The sequence below is a fragment of the Rhinolophus sinicus genome, linkage group LG15 (genome assembly GCF_036562045.2).
Source record: "Rhinolophus sinicus isolate RSC01 linkage group LG15, ASM3656204v1, whole genome shotgun sequence".
Taxonomy (NCBI): domain Eukaryota; kingdom Metazoa; phylum Chordata; class Mammalia; order Chiroptera; family Rhinolophidae; genus Rhinolophus; species Rhinolophus sinicus.
In genome coordinates this window covers 32,372,013-32,396,180 of record NC_133764.1, presented here as the reverse complement: position 1 = coordinate 32,396,180, position 24,168 = coordinate 32,372,013, and the positions used below count along the sequence as shown (strand labels likewise).

General features: G+C 40.7%; 1 protein-coding gene across 2 annotated transcripts in view; it reads right to left on the bottom strand.

Moving 5' to 3' along the window:
* The window catches only part of KCNJ16 (potassium inwardly rectifying channel subfamily J member 16), a 42,379-nt gene extending 18,240 nt beyond the window's left edge, over window positions 1-24,139 (bottom strand). Inside the window, exon 1 of one of the 2 annotated variants that reach the window (XM_019740470.2) lies at window positions 24,000-24,139. The gene's annotated coding sequence lies outside the window, so the exon portion shown is untranslated. Of the gene's footprint in view, window positions 1-5,053; window positions 5,251-23,999 lie in introns of those variants that run through there. The other variant, XM_019740469.2, reaches the window with a different exon arrangement.
* Between the last annotated feature and the right edge of the window lie 29 nt (window positions 24,140-24,168).

The window sequence follows — 24,168 nt, the reverse complement described above, 5'->3', positions numbered from 1 at the left end:
TGTGCGCAAGCGCATGCACACGCGTGTATATGCGTGTGAGTGTGTAAGTGTGGTTCCTGATATGGGAATTAGAGAATCAGCATCCCCGTCTCCTCCACAGGTGCTCTAGGTTGTTTACCAAATCATTGTAATGAGGCAAAGGCCATCTCCACCGAGGTAGACAGAAATTTGGCTTGCTCTCCTCAGGACACTCTAGCTGTGATCAGAAATCAGCCTTCTCCTGTAATAATAATGGTGATTCTGGTCTCCTCTGGCTGCAGAGAGACTGCCCGATCTTATTCTAAGAGGGCTGAATCTTAGAGACAACAAAGGACCCAGCCTGGAGCACGCTTTTGATACATTAGCTAATCCAGAGCCATACCTTCTCCATTTTTTTGCCTGTACACCCAAGGAGGCCGTATTCTTCTGCCTTAATCATTCCAGAGCAACTAGGGACCACACTTCTAGCCCAAAGTCCACCCCAAGTATTCAAACCAGCCCATCCTATGCTATACATCCAGCCTTGCCTTGCCTTTCCTGTGCAAAACCTGACAGAGGCTGGGCCTCGGCCTTCCCCTCACTCTGTCTTCTGCCTCCTGTCTACACGGGTGTCTTTCCCACATGGTCTCATGTAGCATCCTGTCTCGAGGACCTATGTGTATAATAAACATTGTTTTTTCCTGAGCCCTGACACCGTCTCCTCTTGTGGCTGTATCTGACCCTCTCATAAAAGAATACAAAACAACCTAAGGTTCGGGTGGAGAGACACACATTTCCGTCTTCATTTGAGAAGAAACTGCACGTGGGGAAAGAATGTATGATCATTAGAGTTGAGATTTTGTTAGGCGGGAGTAGGGCCTTGCACTCTGGAGAGGTACCTGGCAACACTGCAGACAGAGGATAGCCAGTATAGAGTCCTTCTGCCTTGGGAGGTCATTGCTAAGGCCTCTCTTGCAGCTGGCTGTGGAATACAGCTTCTTGCCCTGCAGCATGTGGGCCCAGTGAGTTGCAAGGGTCATCCCATGTCTGGGAGCACTGATTTAGCAAGAAGGTATATGTGGATTCATAGGCAATGTCATGATGGAACTCCTAAGGTCAAAAGCCAAGGATTTAGAATTGACCTGGAGTTGGGCGTTTGCTGTGCTTGGATGCAGGTCTAGCGGTGGCTGTGGAAGGGTGGGAGTTCAGTTAAGCTGCTGGAGGACAGAGCAGAGGAAAAGAGTGATGGGTTCTAACAAATCAGCTTACCAGCTACTCAGTGAGAGGCCAAGGGACAAGAAGGAAGGGGAACACAGAGCTGGGAGCTTAGGAGAAAGGAGAGCAGATAACATGTGTTCAGGCAGCCAGGCATTGCACATCAAAGACATACGGCCAAAAGTAACTGGACCTAGCAGTGCAGGGGCGAATCAGGACACGGACTCCAGATTGAGTGAGGAGAAGAGTCGGATGCGATCATCAGCCTGAAAAGAAACACTTCTCAAGTGCCAGGCTCTTGACACCCATGAGTGTGTTTATTTTCCCTCCAAAGCCTGAAAACCAGGTATCAATATCATCTCCATTTTAAGGATGAAGAATTGAAGCTTAACTAGTTTGGTAGATTTATCCAGGGCAACAATAGGTAGTAAATGTTCGGGGGAAAAGGACAACAAGAAATTCATCTCATTCCATAACTAAAGTTTTAAGCCTTAATGAGAAGAGTTGCTGCGCAGAATCGGGATAAGGTGGGTCTTGAGACCTGATCTCAGGAGAAAAGAGGAAACCCAGTCCCTGGGACTGAGATGTGTTTTAGAGCCACTTCAGTGCTCTACGGATTGACCCAACCAGGAGCCAAGGGGCCTGTGTGTGGGGTCAAATGCCCTTAGCTTTACGGTTCGGAGAAACTCACAGCAGGGAACTGAGGCAATTGATTTGCCATAAACTGACCGGTCTCAAGCCCAGAAGGGCAGCCAAGATGAGCAGCTGTGAGAAAGGGAGGGGTGGCAAGTGAACTTAAGAATGTATCTTTCCCAGACCATCAAGGAAAAGATTCAACACAAGGAGTTTCTTATCCACACAGAGTTTCCAGTGAAAGTGGGAAAAGTTCATTTAATTGGAGATATTGTCTATCTAAAGTGTAATGTTCTTGCTTTCTAAGAGAAGTCATGATAACGGTGAGAAAGTGGAGCTGAAGACAGAACAGGAAGAAGAAAATATTAAAGGAAATATACACTCAGGTATTCAAAACTCAATATAGTTCAAGTGTATTTCCTGTACCACGATCGGGATGTGTTGAGATAAAACACGATGTTGCTCCAAGTATGTCACACCCCTGAGTGCAGAGATGGGACACGTACCCCTGTATATTTCATGCAGTAGAAAAGGGGCCCAGCTGTGCGATGTTACAGAGGCTGCACTCAGGCTGTGTGTGGGATTTACAGAGAGGTAGATACTCAATCCACCTCTCTGTATCTGTATCCAGAAGAATGTTTTCATCGTCAGTATCACTACCAGTCCAGTGAAGATGGGCAGTCTTTACTCAGAACCTGGATGGTGAACTTGAACATTACATGGAAGAGTTTCCTGAGTATTTAGGTGGCTGAACTACACAACTCTGAAGGTCTCTTTGCAAAGGTTTTAGATGATGTTATTTTTCATTAACCAATAAATAGCACTTACCCCAATTTTATGAGATGAACAGTGGTGAAAGACTGTCCAAGAGGATTACAAATAAACAGCGTCCGAAAGACCTCATCTTCTCATTAAAACTTGAGACTTCTATTTTTTTTTAAAATTATGAGCCATGTTGTCATGCCAATAGGAAAGATCATACTGACCCATGTTTTTGTATCTGTGCCTTTGTTCAATTTTAGCTGATCTGTTTTCATTTTAATTTTGCATTTCTCTGTATGTCCAAAACTTAAAAAAAAAAAAAAAAAAAAAAAAAAAGACCCTCACGCTGGATTATGAATTTTCTCTGTGAAAATTTAGGGGAAACCCAAGCTAATGGCTGACAGGGAGTTCCCAAAGGCAGGAGACACTTCTAGATCGGTTAGTCTTGTATTCCAGGGTGTCCCTGCATCCCACTGTGAGGTTGGACATACCACCTTTTGAAGGTTTTGATGACCTTAGTCCCAGGAGGGGCCTAGCAGGTTCTTATCACAACCCATCATTCCAGAGATATTACTTACATAATGCCAACAAAATGGGCCTTTAATCACTTAGATTTGACTTTTGAAGTCAGCCTGATGTCCGTTTGAATCTCGTCTTTACCACCTCCCCAAGTGAATTCAGACCAGTCATTTGACCTCTTTGCTCCCCATCCCCTGGAGAAGGGTAAGGATGAGATCAAATCAGGTAACATTGTGACAGAGCCCTGTGCATGTCAGTAGTTCCCACCTGAAGCTTACACTGGGACAAAACAGGAACTGTGCCTTAGCTGATCTGAAGCAGCCACTATGACAATGACAGAGGCAGCTGGTGGGCTTGTAAAAGATCACGGCGTGAAATGACTGCTGTGTCTTTATTAAACTATGGATACACAAAAGAATGTCCCTGGCTCTAACTCTCTTCTTGAACCTCAGTATCCCTCGGGCAAGCCCCATCCCAACATGTCTACCCTGACTTCAGCAGCATCCTGGCCGGCAGAGATTGGGCTCATCAGAGGGGCGAGGCCCAGGGATGGGATGTGGGTGCCTGAAAGCTGAACACTACTGCTCAGAAAACCATTACCAGAAGCAGATCAGAGCAGGTATATAAATTGCCAGAACTACCTCTGATATTGTGACAGTATTCCACTTTCCTCATTACAAAACTGCAATTGGCTTGTATTTTCTCAAACCTGAGGACAAGAGGTGTATTCCTTGGAGTTAGGCATTGGAGACATTACTCTGAGCTTAGCTCTTAACCCATGTGACTTTCTGAATCAGAGTTTCCCTCCTCTCTCAAATGGAGTGAATAACAATTGTCTCCATTTCGGTTCTATGCTCCGGGTACTATATCGAATGAGATTAGATAATATCTGAGTGGCAGGTATTAGTAAATGCTTAGGAAAAAGCTTAGGCAGAGAGAAGCTGAGTAACTTGGGAAGGTTATCTGGCTAATAAGTAGCCAGTTGGGGTTCTAGCATCAGGATTATGGGCTTTCAGAACCTCGGTATATTGCCCCCTAGCTCCCTCTGAATTCTCAGAATTATTTCAAGGCTCATAGGAAAATAAAAGAAGGGGGGGCGCTTTTTCATATAAAGAAAAGCTTAAAGAGTTTATAAATAAGGCGTAGTTCTGGTTAAGCCCTGGGCATGCAGTTCTGGAACTTCCCAGCAGACAGGCTGCATTATCTCAGCCTCTGCTCCTTCCACGAGTGACATGGAAACCTGAAGGCTTGGGCTGTAACAGATGTTATTTACTCCATAGCAACAGTTCAGATTGCAAATCGAAAGGCAGCAATCAGTAGAAGAAAAACATTACAAATCAGAAAGCCCAAGGCTTTTATGACTAATCAGACTTCAATGCTTGAGGAGCTTATTATTTATTGAAGTTACCTTTCAGCAGCTTCCCCCCCCCCCCAATGGGTCGTTACAGTATTTCTGTCTATACTTTTAGTTGTAAAGCCATAATTGATTATAAATCAAGGTCAGCACATTTGATCGCACAGTTTCAAACTCTCAGTGCCACTTTGCTGTCACTTTGGAACAGTGGCAGAGTGACAGAGACACACAAAAAGACGGTATCCTGAATGACTGCTTCCACAGGAAATGAAAGACTCATGCTTTCCCACATTGTCCCACGTCAGTAAGCCATGTTCGGCTGGCCACGTCATCGTGCTTTTTGTCTCTTTCTCTCTAAATGTTACTTCCCTTAAGTGATCTATAAATGGCATGCATATTCTTCCTCTGTTTGGTTCAGCACTCCCCAGAGACTACGGGAGAGAAAGAAGGACTATTCCCAGCCACACAGCAATAAAGCATGACTACCGAGCCAGAGGAAGGACTGCAAAGGTGTCTATGAGTAGCATACACACGAAAAAGAAGGAGCTGACGGCAGCAGGAGAGCGATGAGCTCAGGCTTGAATCACTTTGTCAACCACCAACCGGTCTTACCTTAGTTACGGGACATAAAGCTCGGCTCCGAACCCCGTGTCCTTTTCATCTCATAAGAGTGCTGCAGCCAGACACCTCGGGGTTCTTTTCTCTCTGCTCCTCCGTGCTTTCTCTCTAGCTGTCAGCACCTACCGCCATGGAGATGGGAAACCCCACGGGAGCATCTCACCCTTCTTTGACTTTCCGGACACATTCAGCACACACAAAGGCTACTGCGGTCTCGGCTTCATGCTAGTGAATCAACACTTTCTCTAACTGGTTCCCATGCCTACGAGAAGTAGACAGTCTTGCCAATGGTGGCTTACAGGAAACAAGAATCAAGAAGAAATAGCCTTCCGCCCTGCCCATCTACATATCTGTCTTTCCATCAAACCTTTGGGAGCTGATTCAATAACAAGGATCTCCCCAAATCACGAAACGGCCAAAAATTGCCCCTCAATTTCTTCCCGTCTCAGAAGATTGGATTTCCTCTCACTGACAACTTCAGGACTCATACAATTCCTTCCAAGTGTGTCCTTCTTAAATGTAGGTGCTCTATTAGCATTATAGGGATTTTTCTGTGTAAATACACACCCTGACTAAGTAATCCCTACGCCTAAGGCAAACAGCTTCTTGCCCAACATTATTTCATTTGGGTTCTGAGGAAGCGTGTACTACTAGACCACTGGAAACCTCAGTAGTGGCTCCAACGACAAAGATGTTTCTCTGAGCAATTGGTTTTGTTTTGTGGCTTGTTCTTTGCCTCATCTAAGTGTGGGATAAGGGAGGGCATAAGTTTCTTACTCAATGTCCATTTTTCACCTATAAGAACGTTTTATAACTTGGATGAGCTAGTCATGAAAAGGTGGACATTTATGAGAAATTGAGTGAATGCTGGTGTCATTTACTGAGATGATGGAACTTGAAGTGGGGGACTCAACAGCTGAGGTTTTGTTGTGGTAACTGATAAACTCTCTGACAACTAAATGAAGTGTCAGGTAGATAATACGATAGTCTGCAGTTGAAAGGGGAGGTCCAGAATGGAGGTACAGGATTGGAAGTTATCAACATATATGTGGTATTTAAAACTGTGAACATGGGTGAGACCACACAAGAAGAGAGATTAGTTAGAAAAGAGATCTGTTCCAATGACTAAGTTCTGGGACAACCCAATCTGAGGTTGGGAAGATGAGGAGGATACAACAAAGGCGATGGAGAAGGAGAACTGCTGGAAATAGAAGGAAAACCATGATGTTTTCCTTCTATGAAGAAAGTGTAACAAGATGAAGAGCGTGATCATCTGTCAGAGGTTAATGATAGGTAAGATGTGGACTGAGAATTAACCATTGGATGAGGCAATGTGACGTCACTGGTGACTTTGATGAAAGAGGTCTCAATAGAGTTTTGGAGACAAATGTCTGATTAGACTAGGAACAAGTGGGAACGGTGAGGGGAAGTGAAGACAACATCCACCCCATTTGTAAGCAGTTCTGCTGTCTAATCGAGTAGATAGAGGTGAAGATGGACGGGAAGGGCTGGGGGTGTCAAGAGAGTTTTTGTTTTGTTGTTTCAGGAAGAGAGTTTTTATTTTGTCGTGTTTTCATGTGGGAGATGTTACACTTGGTCACATAAGATGTTGCTAAATTATTCATTTTTTAATTAAGTAAATATCCAATTACTCTGGTGTGTCATTGCTATTAAGAATAAATACTTTGGGTAGACTTGAAGAAGGTGTCCTGTTTGGTCTCCTGGTTTCACTACAAAATCCACATGATAACCAAACTGATGAATTCAGGAAAGTAATTTGAAATAGAGAAAAACAGTCTTTTATGTGGGGTAAGGTAGGCACTAGGTAATAGACAGAATCATTTACTTAATCTGATTTTCCACACCCAGTGAAATATTTCAAGTTGGTTCATACAGCCTCAGCTGCTGCTGAAACGATGCCTTCAGATAGACCCAAGCAAACTTCAGATACCATTTTTGCTGGCCAGAGGGTTTCCTGTTACCCTAACTGCCTGGCTACCATAGGATACGGAGGAAACATATGAAATCCTCACTACTGAGGATTCCTCTTCCACTTACGATTCTAAAGTTACTTGAAATTCACTGACTTATTTTCTTCTCTTTGGCCAAACTGTGCTAAAGTGAAATTGATTATCCAAACAGATTTCCAAGTCCGGAATCAGAAATAAATCAGTAGTAAGTTAGTTAGCATGTACTTCCTCTCAAATTAGTGACAATTATATTAATTTTAAAACTGAACCACGAGAATCAGTAAGAGTTTCTGTTTGGGTCACTCTTTGTCTGAATTTGAATGAATTGTTTTTCTGGCTGGTTGTTATGCCAACTCCCAAACACACACATCACCAAGCAAAGACCCTGTGAGAACTGCCAAGACGTCTGAGTCAGGTATTATCAGAGGATTCAACTCAAAATATGAATCCTCAGAAGGGCATTAACACAACAAGAGTTCATTGCCTGAGCTCCTGTACAATATCGCCTCAAGTTGGCCCCCAGTCTTTGCCTGAGCATGTCCGTTGACGAGAAACTCCTCAACCTCCTGTCCCCCCACGCGTTTGTTCCTATTTGATGATTATTCAACTCTACAGATGAGGAAGTCCTTCTCAGATAAAAATGTGTCACCTTTGAGCTCTCCTAAGACTTTCCTGTCCTCATGCTGTCCCTTTGCAAAACATGCCTTGTACTGCTTCCAACAGCCTGTTCTGCAGACAAAAAAAAGATAAGAATCTTATAGTTGCTTCTTACCATCTAATTCAATCCTCACTTCTTCCAGTGAAAACAATCTACAAAGCATCCGATTATTCCTGATATGCATATTGATTATCTGTCACTGTTGAAGGTGAAAAGAATAGGGACGAATGCTAAAAGGATGACAACATGAAGACAACAGGTGTCAATGAAGACGGCCAGGACACTTGGTCAATTTAATTTATAGGCAGTGGTGTGCTGGCAAATTGTAATAGCGGGCTCTCTGGGGGGAAAAAGGGCTGATTGGTAAAGTTTGCCAATTTCTGTGGTGGAAATACTCCCACCATAGCCGATTTCATGTTACTGATGTGATGTGTCAAAATGTGGAATTGGCAAGAGGCGCTCAACTGGCTCCTGCGAGCTGATAGGCGTTGGCTCCAGAACAGCGCTGTGTGATAAGCCTTGGTTTAGGGATTGCTCGACGTCCTGGTTGTTCTCTGATTCTCTATTAACAGTCCAGTCCAGAATCAGTCTAGATTCCGCTTCAAAGGTCCAATTCCATCAAAATTCAAGTGCAAAGCATCTATGAATGAGGAGAGCATCCCCATTCATAGTCACAGAGAAAAGCCTCTGGCTTCTAATATTTGGGTCAGGAAAAAAATAATTTGGTCTTTAGCGTCTGTATTGGAAATAAAATTGGGCAAAATTGCTATATTAGGGTACATTCTCATTAAATTATATATTCCGCTAAGCAATTATTATATACCACTAAGCCTTAATTAAAGTTGTCGTTTGTTTAATGGAATGGAAAAGAAACCGGGTTTAAAACCACTGGCTTATTAAGAAGGATACTGCAAAAAAATGATTTAGAGTTTTAAATGTTTCCATATAATTCAGTAAGCACTTATCAAGTCCTTATCATGCATTAAGGAAACTACAAATAGTCAATTTAAAATTCTACTAATGAATAATCTTGTTTTCATGTTGAGCCTTTTTCACTCTTGGATAGGCTCCCACTTTCATAAAAACCATGGATGTGTTTGTTTTTGTTCTTCAGTGAATCCATTCTGCAGTAGTTACTTCTGAGTCACATTTCCCAAAGGGTGTAATTTATACCCTTACTCTAGTCATACTAAACGCAACAGGTTAAGACAAACTATGTTAGCACTGACTAGGAGTTAGCAGGAAAAATAAAAATGTTTACTTGGCTTGAGATCTGGGATGGTGAAAAGTATGAGACAGAGAGAGATGGAGTGGTGAGCAGCATGTGGTAAGTCAGGTTAAAGAATCTGGATGATTCTAAGGCAGGATTAAAAGGCTCTGACCATGGGAGTCGACACTCTGGTTAGCATGTAAGAGACTATATTCTGGTAGTGGTGGTGAGAATGGATTGGCCAGACACCAGATACGGACGGCACTAAGGAAGATACTGCAAAACCTAGAGGAAGAAAGCAAAGGGAACTGATTCAGGAGATGTTTGAAAGTCTGAATCCACAATGATCAGAAATCCATCAGGAAAGGATCAGAGAAGGGAAAGGAGAAGGGACGAAAGAGAGTCAAGGATAGTTCCAAGGAAAGAATGTCTACAGCTGTAATCAAGTCTATAGGTTGGGTGAAAAGAAGTCGGTGATTGTATTTCCCTGTTAAGTAATGGGATGGTGGGTAGAGGAGACAGGAACAGAGATTGAAAGAGAATGGAAAACCTTTGAAACCGTCCTTGTATGGAAGCTGAGAAACGTGTTGGGTTGGGGCTGCAGGGAAGGACTATTCTTAGTAACATTTCCTCAGCTATCTAATTGCATTTGTGTACATGGACATAGTATTCCAGGTGCGCCTGAAAGGTCTTCCCACTCCCCTGGAATGACCTGTTTCTCCCATTTCTAATGACACCCACCAAACAAAACAAACACATTTTCATTTTCTAATTTTAACAAGGTAACTCATTCCATTCTTGGTTTCCAGATTGACCACAAAATGGCTTTTTTGCAACAAAAACAATGAAATGCCCACAAAATATTTGTTCCAAAAACATTTGCTGGAGACCCCCTCCCCACCCCTATCCACCACCAAACAAACCCCTGACATCAGCGAGGAGACGGGAACCCACAAACAGTGCCATCGATGCTGTTCTGTGTGCAACTCCGAAGTTTAGTCAAGGAACAAACCTCAGTGAGGTCATGTCTCGTTTGGGACTAAATAGCTAACTCCTATTCTGTGATCACATGAGGAAAAATGCACATAAAATGCCCAGGAATTTTTCCTTTGTTTGATTCAGAAATTAAACTTGCACACGTCATGTCTGCAAAATGAGCATTTCACCATGTCAGATGCTTTCTTTGACGGCAATGGGATGTAAAAGAGACAAGAGGACATGCTACCTTCTTCAGCTGGCTGTGTCATGTACCTTACAGCATCTCTGGAGTTATGGATTCTAAGGACAGATTTGTCTACACTCTAAAGCAGAGGTGTCCAAACTGCGGCCCGCGGGCAAACTGCGGCCCATGATCCATTGTTAATTGGCCCGCAGCAAATTCCAAAAATATATTTAGTTTACTTAAATAAACCAGGTGAGGCAATACGCACTTTACCTCGAGTGAGTGGCCTGGCTGTTTTGTGTATTTTACCGCATATGGCCCTTGGTGAAAACCGTTGAAAAAAGTTTGGAGACCCCTGCTCTAAAGAGTAAAGTTAATATCCCAGAACTTTAACCAAGTTACTAGCTGTAACCTGCTCTGCCAGTTGAGGCCCTTGAGAGGAGTGAGGTTAAGACACTTTCCTGCTTGCCTGGTACCGGATCATTCTGGTTCTGAGAGGCCTAGTTTCCAGTACAGCACAAGGTGTACAGCTGAATTATGAAGGTAGACACCTTCATTCTCCACACGACGTAATGCACATATTGTCTTAGATGGCAGAGCTTCTCTGATAACTAATACAATCTGAAAAACTAGCAAGTTCCCAGCAGTTTCCAAATTTTGGCTCCAAATGTTCCTTGCTGTCACATCAGATCTGAAAAGGTTGTTGATTTGGAAATACAAGCACCTATTTTGATGTCATAATCATAGTTACTACTTATTCAATACATATTACACTTTAGGACTTTGGTAACTGTTTTACAGAAACTACCTGTTTTAATTCTTAAGCGATTCATACGATAGGTACTAATGTTACTAGCAATTTTTAAATACGATTTAAATATGCTGACAGATTCTCCCAAAGTCTCCTTACGAATGAAAGTAATCGGCAGGATTAGAATTGAAACTTGCCAATATCAAAGCCCACACACTTCTCTGTGAATAATGGTAAAACGAACCTCCTCAAAGAAATGGAGCCCATTTGAGCTAATCACGGGTGACTGTCCCATTACGCTGAGTAGTTCCACAGAGAAAAGCACCCCCAAACTGGGACGTGTGCAGGGGACTCACAGGCAGCGAGACCTTGGCTGCGATGACTTGTAAAGAGAACTGAGTAACACAAGTGCCAAATCATCACGGATCTGAGCTAGATCAATGGAATCCTAATCCAAGTTTCAACCAGTTCCAATAATGTTTCTGGCTGTCAAAGATGATTGGCACTACCCTTCCTATCCAGTGGCCCCAAGGGACTTCTCAACTTTGGCAGGCTCATCTTGCCATGTAAAGGTTGCTATATACAAATTATAATAAATACAGACCACCACCAATATAATAAGTACAGAAACACAGACAACCCCAGTGAGAACAAGCAGGGGCTCTCCTTCAGTTTGCCATAGCAAAGGGAGTCAGCCATCATTGCTGGTGTTTAGCAGAGGCGCAAAGGGAGACAGAGACGGGAAAGCTTCCAAGTGAAAAACAGGAAGGCTTCAGGTCTGCTCTGATCTGTGGCTGCTGGCAGGAGACGCTGGAATCAGGTTAACTGAAAGTGGGGCATCGATTGGTTTGTGATGCACATTTTGCTTTCTTTGGTAGAAGAAACTTAGGGGGACAAATTAGGGAAGGTGGAAGTCAATGGCCAGGCCTTGACCATTTGGGGCTCATGGCCACGAAGGATGTGGTTTGTCTTCCAGGCTGTTTGTGATAGAGGTTGTGGGTCAGAGTTGTATTGTCCAATGCTGTCTTGGCCATTGTTCGTTTGTATATTCAGCCTCTCAAAATAAACAACACGATACGGTAGTAAATGAAAGGTTCGCGAATACACTTCTTGAACCCGTAGCATCTATACCAATACTTATAAATGGAATCATTTGTGAATAAAGCCCTCCAAATCAATGATTCATATTTTTCTATGATCTGAGTCAAAAAAGGCATCTCTCTCTCTCTCTCTCTCTCTCTCTCTCTCTTTTCCAGGGCAGCTTGGTTTTCTTAGAAATCTAATTATCTATTAGCCAACATATTAAAGCTGGACTGAATTCACTGTAATTGAATCTTTCTGATCTTAATGAAGACTAGTATAACAAACTCTCAGTGATAACTGTTCTTCTGTGGAGAACTGCACGCCCTTGCTGTGTAGGATCTTGAGAACAATAGTCCCTGCCATCTCTCAGGACTGGTAAACTGCAGCAAGTTGGATGCCCCGTGTTCTTGGAAACATGGCATTGTGCCCATTTTGCATTTACTTTCAAGTGTGACTCTATTTGACCAGTCCAAAATTATTTTAAACCTAGGGGGTGACAGTGTATATTAAATTTCAGCTTTGTCAAATCTACCAATTTGCAGCTGCTTTAGTGACAAAAAGTAAGGTGAATGTATTTTTACCATTCCCCCCTGCCCCCACCCCCACCTTCCCTGCTGGCTATATTTCTCTGGCTTATTACCTCCTTGGCTAATAAAGCACAGTGGATGGATGTGGTCATTTCAATATTTTGCCAGTCCGTGCTTTCAACCTAGATGGTGTCTGTGTGTGCGATACACACTTTCACTAATTGTTAACAGCTCAAGATCTTTTAGCTTTTGTAACTTTCTGAAACTCACAAAGGCAACACTGACTAGTCAGTAGTCTTTCCGCCGGTGAGATGTTTTCATTCACATACAGATTCATATGATAGCCCACCATTCCACCCACCTCCCCACTGCTTGAAAATACTGCTATCACTGCCATGAAAATAAGGACCAAACGACAGCCTTGGCCAAAATAGTTGAGTCAGTTATTCCATGCAGACACTCCTTGAAGGTTACTATTATTTTCACTTTGATTTTTTTCAAGCCTTAAGTAAATGCAAATGTTACTATTGTTATTTCTCTTTAGGCTAGGAAGTCTGGAAAATATAGCGGAAGCTTCAGAACACAGAGCTGTCTGGGGTACAAGAGAAGTTATGGAAGAAAATCTGAGTCATACCTAAATCTCTATTTTCTTCATGTTTACAGGATAACTATTTCTGAAAATACTTCATGTCTCTCACTTTTCCTCCATCAACAATGCACTGTTCCTTTTATTTTCCCTTTTGATTTGATCTTTCCCTTCCACGTCGTGAAACAGGTTCTTCTGTTTTGTTTATTATCAGCACTAAAGTTGCCTGCTTACTGACAGCTAAGCAAATTGCAATAGTTGTGGCGAGTTAGAGATGAACGAGTCTGACCATGCCTCTTCAAAGGGATGAGATTCAAAACAATAAGTAGAAAAATGTTTCCATCTAATATTATCTTACGATTCCATCATGGCCATGTAAAAGCACAACACGAGAGGAATTATTAAGAAAAGGAAAGTCAAGTGACTTCATTTCATTGTGTTGCTCTATTCTTTCCCAAGGAAGGTATGGAGTCTCTCATTTCCTTGCCATTATCATCTGTTAAGGGTTGAACGGTGCCCTCCCCAAAGAAGCCCTGACCTCTGGTAACTGTGAATGTGACCTTATTTGGAAATAGGGTCTTTGCAGAGGTCATCAAGTTGAGAGGAGGTCATCAGGGTGGGCCCTAAACCAATATGACTGGTGTCCCCACAAGAAGAAAGGAGGGTTGGGGAATGCCTTGTGAAGAAGGAGGCAGAGATGGGAGTGACCTGCCACAAGCTAAGAACGCCTGGGGCTACCAGAAGAGAAGCAAGAGAGGTGCCTCCTCCAAAGGCTCTGGAGGGAGAGTGGCCGTGGTTTCAGACTTCCAGCCTCCTGAACTGGGAGAGAACACATTTCTGTTGTTTTAAGCTACCCCGTTATGGAAACCTCAGGAAACTAAATACGACATCCTTGCTTGCCTTTGAAAGGTTATTTCACATCTTTTAAGTTTCTTCTCTCTATTCCTTCCTCTCTGAGGACTCTTTTACTACCTTTCAACCTTTGCAAATTTATGAACTACTAAATAGTTCAATATTACCAACTATAAAACTAGCTGCCTGATAAAAGTCAGGTTCTGAGTTTGTTTTCCCAAAATGCCATACTAGATGTTAAGCTTACTCTTGGATTGTAACATATCACATTATCCAGAGGTGATGGAAATCTTAAAAAGTGGCTCTTCATCTGTACATGGTACAGTTATTTCTGGGGCTTTAAATCTGCTTACATAGTTTATTCCATTATTCTTAATGTACCGGCTAAAAGAAACAAACACATATGTGGGAGATGCTGTTTAGTTATTCTGATCCTACATGGAAACTGAGACTCATATATCAACAAAAGCGAAATAAAAACAATTAAAAGCCTGCTATGGTTCACCCAAATGTGTTTGTTAACAGATATTTTAGGATTCTCTTATTTATGGTGCAGATCAAATTTTAGACTTGTCGGGATTGTCTAACACCTGTTTTCCTGGCCTATGAATGAAGCTCTGCTCAAACTGTGCAAGTCACCACCCTTCCCACCCACCTTAAATGAACCCCCTGCCCCCCAGGACATCATAGCATATTCAATGTATTGGCGTTATTTCGCTGTGTAGGTTGATGCACCCAAGAATCTCAAATTAAATGTGAATATTATATGTGAGGGTAAAATAAGTTAGAAGTGACTCTTCCTGGAGTAGGAAATCAGGATGGTTCGAGAATATAGGTTGACATCAAACGAAGTGTCTCCTAAGGGTCTCATAAAGGTCTCCCTGTGTAATAGCAGGAAACTGAAGACTTACTTACCCAGGGCCACGCAAAGAATGAGGCCTGCAACCAAGAGACTACGTGAAGTGAAAGCATCAAAAAGAACATTTGAAAGTGCTAAATACACCCAACGAACAGGCCAGTCAGTCTGTAAGTAGGGCTATGTGGCTGACGTACATCCCTAATTCAGCCCAGAAAAGTACCTGGGAAAATAAAGTCCGAGTGTTTCCATCGACCTCAATTACCCAAATCATGTGTGCAATTTTATCCAGCCAGAGAGTAACAAAGATGATCTGTTTTCAACTAGCTAAAGGTTTGTGAGAAGGCACACAGTGTTTTCAGGTAGACTTTTCCCCTTATCTTACAGTTTTCAAGCCTGCAGAATTTTCTTTCAAGGCAAAAACAAAAAACCCGGAACAATTGCCTCATTCAATTATAAAGTCACGGCCATCAGCCTTTCTACTCCTGCTTGTGGACAGAAGCAGAAACAACAGGTTCTGCCGAGATCGAGTTGCCCTGTTTAACCAGCACAAATACTTTCACAGGAAGATAAGTCAGTGATTAGATCTGAGGTGGAGCCTAAGAAAATAAATGCTTGAGCGAATCGTTGACCAGCTTTTTTGTGGTGGGGTGAGACAGGACAGAAGTGGACCCCACCAGCTCCCATCAATTAAGGTGCTCGCCTAGAGCAGCAATGCATGAGGGTTAGGCTCAGGGTTATGAAGTATTAGCGGATCATATTCTGCCTTTATCTTGAGTGTCATGGAACAAGAGATTCTAAACAGAGTTAATCAGAGCTCTGTGTTCTATGTAAATACTGGAGTAACTAGCTTTTAATTTTTTTATCTACATCTAAATTTGGTAAACAGAGACAGGGTAACCTTTTGAAAATATGTTACATGAGTTGTAAGTCTAGTTTATAGATAAATATTTTCCCCTCTTCTAGTGAGTTAAGGTGATTTATTAGAGTGCCCTCTGGTTATAGACAAACACAATTATAAAAACCCTGTCATTTTACACCTTAGTAACATTAGGGATTTTTTTTTTTTCTCACTGACTCCCCTAAATCAGGAATCGTACCTTTTGGGAACTATTGAAACAAATAAACAACAGCAGCAAAAAACATGGCTTTGGGTGATTCTTTCTCTTCAGACTTCAGGAAATGAGGCACAGTGAGAGTTTAATGAAAGCAGGTATAACACCACTCTCTTTCCTGGTAGTTAAAACTCATGTACAGATTATGCAAGACTCTTATTTCAATCTAGAAACAAAAACTTAGGTAGCTAGTGTGGTTTAAATCCCCCAATTCCTGTTACAAAACACCTCCCACCCTCCCAATTAAAAAAAAAAAAAAAAATGAGGCTAGGGCAACCAGAAACATACAGCATAATGCCTGGCACATGGTAGATATTTAACACATGTTCTCTACTTTTGTAGGTCCAGGAAGAGGACAAACGGAATCAGAAGCAGAAACTGGCATGATCTGCCTGTTCATAAGCCTATATACTACGTGATCCTTAGTATTTTCAGCTCCATAATAAGAATCCTACTGTTGCTACTCTCCCTGGTCTCATAGAGTTGTTTGAAGATAAAATGTGATAATTGCTGTAAAAGAATTTTCTAAGCTTTGAAGTGATGCCACAAATATTGTTTGTCATTTTCACTAGAAATCAAATCAGAAAAAGAGTAAAGATGAACAAAACAAGAAAAACAAAAATATGTCAGAGAATGATCTGGACTTTAGTTTAAAAGCTGGGACTACGTAAAAGGAAATGCCAGACACAGCAAGCAAAGAAGTTTATTAGAACTTTCAGGAGTTCAGTCACCTCTAAGATGAATGCACTAACAATTTTAAGGGTAGGGCAACTGTCAAATTTTTTCCAACAGTTCTTTTTTTTAACTTAAAAAGCAAGCATCCTATTTCTTTCTTCTAGAGACATTCTTTTAATAAGTATTGAACAAGTGATTAATAAACTTATTTTGATGTAATTATTTTCTAAATAGTAAAAATTTGAATAGCAAAAAATAATTGTAAAAACGAAGACTTCTTCATGAAAATTTTTATTGTAAATATTTGCATATCAAAAGCAGTAATTTCTAACTATGTTTGTATTCACTGGCACAAAGAAAAGGGAATTTTATATTGGATATATTGGGTTAATTAAGAAGAAACTTCTTACTAAAGGAAGAAATCTGTCAAGGCCCATTGGGCTCTCCTTGTATCTACAAATGGCTTATTTGGTATTAGTTCAATATTTGGTATTAATGCCAACAGACTTCCATATGTGATTGGGACCATAAGGAATGATTGCATGCTCCCCCATCAATGATATATTACTTTCTTTTGATTGGATATTATACTTGCTCAGTGAAGTGAAATCTATATTGATTTACGTTTTTAAAGTTCGGCTTGTATTTATTAGATTTTGACAAATCTCTGTGCTGGCACAGCTGGGGCCCTGTCTATTAATCGAGTGCATAAATCTTTTGTTTTTGATTTGCTTGTTCTTATTCTTTAAACGCCTTGATAGAGAAGGTACAAGGTAATGCTTGGCACGCAAAATAGAGTACTTCAAATAATCAGAGATCTGAGAGCCGGTTCAGGTAGTAGGGTTTGATTCTATTTTATCATTTCAATGCCTGAGCATTTCTCAGGCTTTCACTTTGAGTGTGTGTGCAAAGGTTTCTTGACTAGTGGGTATATAATCCAAAGCATGTGTTAATATAATTTAGGATCCCAGTAATCACACAGATATGAATTTATGGGGAACTGAAGGTCTTTAGAGGGCACAGATGAGTGGTAAGAAACACATAATATAGAGAAAGATTGCCTGGTCCAAAATCAGCAATGCCATCTTCTAGCTCTGTGACCTTGGGGATAGTACATGGCCTCTCTGTGTCCCTGCTGCCTTTTCTGTAAAAATAAAGTTCATCATGGGGATGGAAATATTCGTAAGCACTTAGAATGATGCACGGCATGTAGTTAGCATCCTGTGTTTGTTAAACAAAGATCAATCAGTAAATTGAAAATATTTGCTGTGAAAAGAGACATGTTCCTTTGCCTTTGGTAGATGAAAGTTTTTTATAACTTTCTCCATACAGTCTCATTCACGAAAGATTTAGCAAAAACAGCTTATTTTCATGACTTTGGTCACAGAACATTTGGGATGTGAAAACAAATTCTTCAAAGAAAAGTGAAACCACCTATAACCTGACACTATCTTCGTGATACACAGAAAACATGAAGTCTTTGAAATATACCAAATCTACTCTACTACAGAGCATCAAAGGAACAGAAACTGAGACAGAAGATTAAGGTGAAAGAGTTAGTCACACATAATCTAATAAAGAAACAGTAGGGAAAATCTACATAAGACCATGCTGATAAGCAAGTAGTTTTCACATAACATTTTGAGGCTATTTCCTATCTTCGACGCTTTCCTTTTAATAGTGGACAAGGAATTTTGCTACTATTTCTTAACCTCTTATTTTTCTTAGCTTAAAAGAGGGGTACGTTATATTTAAGCAGGACAAACATTGTGCCTGGAAAAAATGGTTGGTGACAAACACGCAGGCGTGATTGCAGGAGCCAAAGGCTCTGGATTAGCGTGGGGAGTTGGTTGCTATCCGTTCAGCACCACCACGCTCCCAAGTGAAGAAAGACAAAGACCAAGGGATCTTAGGGAACCTCAACTTATTAAAAATATCCAGAATGAATTTGTTTCCCAGTGTTTCTTTTAAAAATAGAGGTAATCTAATATCAAACAACCCAAATGAGACTCTGAAAAACCATCAAAAAAGTAACACTTCTGAAGCTTGTTCAAGTGCATTCATCTCACTTTATGCTTGTAAAAGAGGCAAAGCAGTTCTAGTAGTAGGATGCATATCAGGGTGAATTAAGACTCTCTCCTGCCATATAGTTGCCTATTTGGAGGCAGGAACCATGTCTCTATCATTTGTTTTATATTCTGAATGGCAGGTGGCAGATTTGGATTGCATTAGTTTCACTAAACTGGGACTACATGTCCCAGAATTCCATTCCCTTCTTAGTTGCAAGTTAGCTTGGGCCATGGCAGACATTTTGCATTACATTTGTAAGGCAAAGGTGAAACTATAGCCATATTCTCTTTATATCAGAAGGCTGGGGAAGGGCATGAGGTACTGTGGCAACTCACACAGGTTGTCACTGTTCCTGCAGTTCCCTCTGGGTCTCCTCCTTCAGCGTTTATGGCTCCTGGGTTACTACATGAGAGAGGCCACCAGTTTCCCCTACTGGGCACCCCCATTATCTAATTGAAGGCTCAAAGAGATGGACATGGGCTCCATTTCATGCCGGTAACTTCCAGCCGATATTCACTGGTTTCCATTTGTTGTATTGCTCCAGTTCACATCCATCTCTTCTTCTGACTACCTGCCCCACAGCTTCAGCCTCCAGCACCAGATCCAGCTTCACAAAGACTGTGCGACCCATTACATAAGGTCAAATCTCATCGTACTCTTAGGAAAATAAATATTTAATAGGCGCAGTCATCAGAGCTGGATTAGAGGAGCAGAACCACCAGGGAAATTCATATTTATTTTATAGACGAGGAAACTGACTATGGAGAATTACTTACTGTCAAATAATAATAAATGCATAATGATAGTAAGACTGAAGACTTCTGACGCTGAGTGTGCAATGTTCTTTCCACTGCACCATGATGCTTCTTTTAGTCTATTTAGCCATTCTTTTGTGATAAACTGAGCCTTTGTAGGTGAATTCCTAAAACCGTCTTAAGCACTCCATTCAGGTGTGAATAATATTCTGAGCACCTACTCCATAAATAGAGTGGAACCAAGTTAACACCAACACAGTTTAGGACAATAAAACACAGGGAATGGACCACTTCAGAAGAAAACAGAGTCCTGATACGTAATGATCAAGTTCTCTGTGTTAAAGATAGTTTCACTTACTGGAAAACCCACTTTGCATTGGAACCAAAATGTCCTCTATAAAGTAGAAAAGCATCACTAGTTTGCTTCTTCTATCTCTTCCGTGCTCTCCACATTTCCCTTTAAGTCCTCCTCCTTTCTCAGAATCAGTCCCGGGTTATGGGGAACCAGCTCAGTTTTAGAACTATAGACCTGAGTGATTTGGTGGAGAAGGGTGAACATCGTAAGCATCCTTCCATGTAAGCTATGACCTAGGTCATACCCACTTCTTTATTCCACTTATTACTCCTCTGCCTCCATCCTCACACCAAGAACCCTACACACGAACCACACGGAACTGTGCACATTTCCCTAAATACATCAGGTTCTTTATAAATCTGGCAGATAGCTCTTCTTTCTTCAAGCTAAAACACAAATATCACATGCACTGTCAGCCTCCCTTCAATCCCCCAGGCTCAGTGGCTTCTCTGCTCGTGTCCTCCTTTGCCAGGCCTTGACTTTCCCAATGCTGTGGAATGGATGTATTTCTCTTATATACCTAGTGCCCAATGCAATGAGCAGTACACACCTACTTAGAAGAAAGGAGCTGCCATTTGTTCAATCCATGGAACCAAAGTGTAAAAGATGACACTATTCTGTCTACTGGATGGCTATGGGGTTACTGAATGCTGTTATTCTGATGCCTAAAATAACCAGGTCCACGGTAAGGTAATAATGGTATAGTGATTACCATGGTATTGCTTTGTGCGTAACTAATACAGTCACTTGTGTTCCACGCACAAAATCCATGGTGACTGGAAACAGCTAGTGTCTACAGGGCACAAGATGGACTTCTCATCTCCTGGCTCTGCTCTCTCGGTACTGCTGTGCTTCTGTCGTACAAGCTGTCCCAACAGATCACACACGTCATGCACACCTGGAGAAAAGGTGTCCACTCTTTCCACCAGCAAAGAACAGGAAGAAGGTGACAATGTCCTGATTTCTGTTGTACTAAATTCCTGTGGGTAAAAAGCACAGCACATTTTGCTTCTGTTTGGTTTTGTTTGGGTCTGCTCATTTGTGATTTTGCTTTGTTCAGTTTTATTTCTCTGAATGTTTCTCGAGCTTTGAAACTCCTGATGAAAATGGTGTAATCTTACCTTCAGCTCAATATTGTTATCTAATACAGTTAACTTAAATTTTAGTCATAAGGAAATGAAACCTTCTATTCCCACAAAGCCTAAATTTAACAATGTCTATCGCATTAAGTCTTAGATAATTTGCTCAAGTTAGCCACGCGACTTTCTCCTTGAGTGTTCTCTAACCACCACAAGTTGGCTCAATTCTGACCTAAACAAAAGGCAAGCTAAACATGCAAAAGGAGCAGGCTCTTGATGTGACAATCCTGGTGTATAGTTCACAGTCTCTAATACTCTGGCACCTTCTCAAATTTTAGTTGCAAGTCCAGGGAGGGATGTTATTGTGCCATCTATGAATAGAACTCAGTACATTCTGAGAACACTAAAAGGTCAGTTAATAACAGCTCATCACGGATGGTTGAGCGTGACTTTCAGGTAAGTGCTAGTGGTGAGAGCTGTGAAGATCTCGTTTGGCAGACTCAGTGTGCTGGCTTCTGTCCAGGAGAACCTTGATCCAGAGATCTACCAAACAATTCCTGTGGTCCAGCCACTATGCCAGGTGCCTTGTTTTGTGAAGTTACTTTGGAATTATTTTCCCAAACTAGACACAGAATGTCCCGAATTACCATGGCTTGGAACAGTCTCACGTGTAATGAGAAGAGTATGGAGTTGTGAAAAGACTGGCCGTGTTTGTGAGTGAGTAGATATTTTCTGGGGCAGGGCCAACTAAGTAATCAAGTAAGTAACCTAACCCAAGAATTTAGTCTCACGAAAATCATCCTTAATAGCGCTTCTGCAAATTTTCCATCAAAAACAACAACAAAACAACCTGAGAAAACAGAAGAGAAATGAGCCCATTACACGTATTCCTAACGCAAAACCCTTGGGGATCAAGTATATAACACAAAGGACGGGGTCCAAGCTCAACCTATTCTAGTCTATGATTTTCCTTTACAATATATGTTGGTTTTGAAATCTGGTATATCAGCATACCTGCATTATAAAAATAATTATTTAAACTGCTTATCAGTTAAATTATTTCATTCCTCTTACTCTTCATCAAAATTGTTGAGTTGAATTAATGCCTCTAAAAAGTACACCACATTTATCTCATGGCTTCCCATAGTTCCCAGCACGTTGCTACTACTCAGATACAAAAACAAACAAACAAAAAACAATAGACAAACAAAAAAACCTACATAAAACTATACAAGAAAATAAATAAAATATGTGGTACAGAAAGCAAAGTTCATACAAGAGGAGACAACGCCATTAGGAGGCTGGCCTGTGGGAGTCTTTTAACAATAACTTATCCTTTGTCTCAATTGTAAGAAACCACTTTCTCTTTGACCAAACTCCATTTTCGAATTTAGACAAGACTGAGTTTGAATATTTGAGTCAAAGGAGTTACATGACTTTCCTAAGATTAAACAGCCAGAAAGTGGAAACTCTAAGCTTCATCTGTAAAATGAACATAAAAGCTCCTTTCAAATGAGATGACCCAGTGATATAGTATTGAAGCACCCAGAACACAATAAACACTAAAATGCTTATTTTTCTACCTTACCAGAGAAATAGGTATAGTCTATGTGATGCCTGGGATAATGAAAGTGTCCATCCACCTATTTCTAAAGCTAGGTTTGAGGCCAGTTTTCCCAGAACAAGGAAGTAACATTGAATACTTGAGGATAAATTCATATGGGACAAAAGCTGAACAGTTTGTTCAAATGATGGGTTTTACAAATTCAAAAAAGACGACGTTCAACTAAATATATGGGTTATTATTGTGATACCAAATACTCACTCTAAATATCCTTTATACAGCTATCATTTTCCAGAGAACTATACTTTTTTTTTGACAATTCCTAATTTTCAACTAATTTATATCCAAGTCTATCTTAACTGGGACTCATCACTAACATGTAAAATGGAAGAAACATATTTTTTTTCTATGTTCTTGAAAACTCTTATTCTCTTGCAAGTCCAAAAATACTCATTTAGCAAAATGCATTAAAATAGCATATTGATGTCCCTCCCACTCCAGTATTTCTTCCAGTTCCAAATGTTGTCAGGGTCTTGTTTTGTATGAGACTCATGTCTTGGATTTACCACAATTCTCACATTCTAAAAGTAAACTTAAGCAGCAATTACATCTGTCAGTTACTTTAGTTCTTTCACTGTCTGTCTCTTTCTCTCTCTCTCTTTTTCTCTTTCTGCTGATTTGAATTGAATTCAACCCTGGACTCTCTTCACTCTTGAACTTCTTTTTGGCTTAATTTCAGAACTGCTTAAATGGTTCAGACGCTTCATGTCACTTTATTGGTTAAAATCTGACAGAGAAAGTGGCTGCCTCACATTTCCCAAAGTAAAGTGGCACACATACATGAATACATTCTTTCTTCTTAAGAGTCTGGCTCTTGTAGCTGTAAGGGTAATATTCAGCAGAAATAACCCAGTTCAGTTTTCCTAAATACCTTTCAGCTCATATGACTCTAAGAGTATAAAGACTACATATGCTCAAAAATCTGGTTTATAGAAAAGCTCTTGTTTACCACATACACCCACCGACAAGGGAAACAATTCAATTACATATGTTACAAAATTCATGGTAGCCTGACAGAAAGGTTTGACAGATCTACATTTTTCTGAATACATACTCAAAGACAAAAATTCTAAGATTTTACTGAGTAAGAAAAAAAGCTTAAAAGAGATTAAGGTGAATCAACAGGAGAAAATTATTTACTTCTAATATATGTTAAAATCAGTCTAGAAAATGCATGTTTTATGTAAACATAAATGCATATTTCAATGCTTGAAGCTGTATGTTCATAAAAGTGTACATATACACAGGATGCAATAATTTGCTTTTGAAAGAAATTACAGAATACTCCATCTGGTATTGAATATGGAATATGATGACGTCACTTTTAGATATCTACATATATACTAGCAAGTAAGAGCTGTTTAATAAATTCTGCAAAGACCAAATTTGAAACTACTTTTGACCAAATCTTCAATAGAACTCAAGGAATGTGACGCACTGACTCCTACTTAAAGTACTTGGATAGGAAATTAAATTATCTTTATTGCATTTAATTCAACATTGTTATTTACATGGCTGGATACAAGCGTGGCTGCTCGCTAAACAGAACCCAGCATGAGCAAATCATAGGCTGAATGTCCTTGTATAATAATAAAAACAGAGCAAAACTTACCTGATTCACTCTCCCCATAGAAGATCAATGAACTCAGTGCTCACAGCTGAGCAATGGTAAAAAAAAGTTCTTTGGTTAATAATAAAGGAAAGAAAAGCTCCAGACACCAAGAACCTGGGTTAACCATTGACATTGGTTGTTCCTACAATTCCACCCTGGGAATCTACAT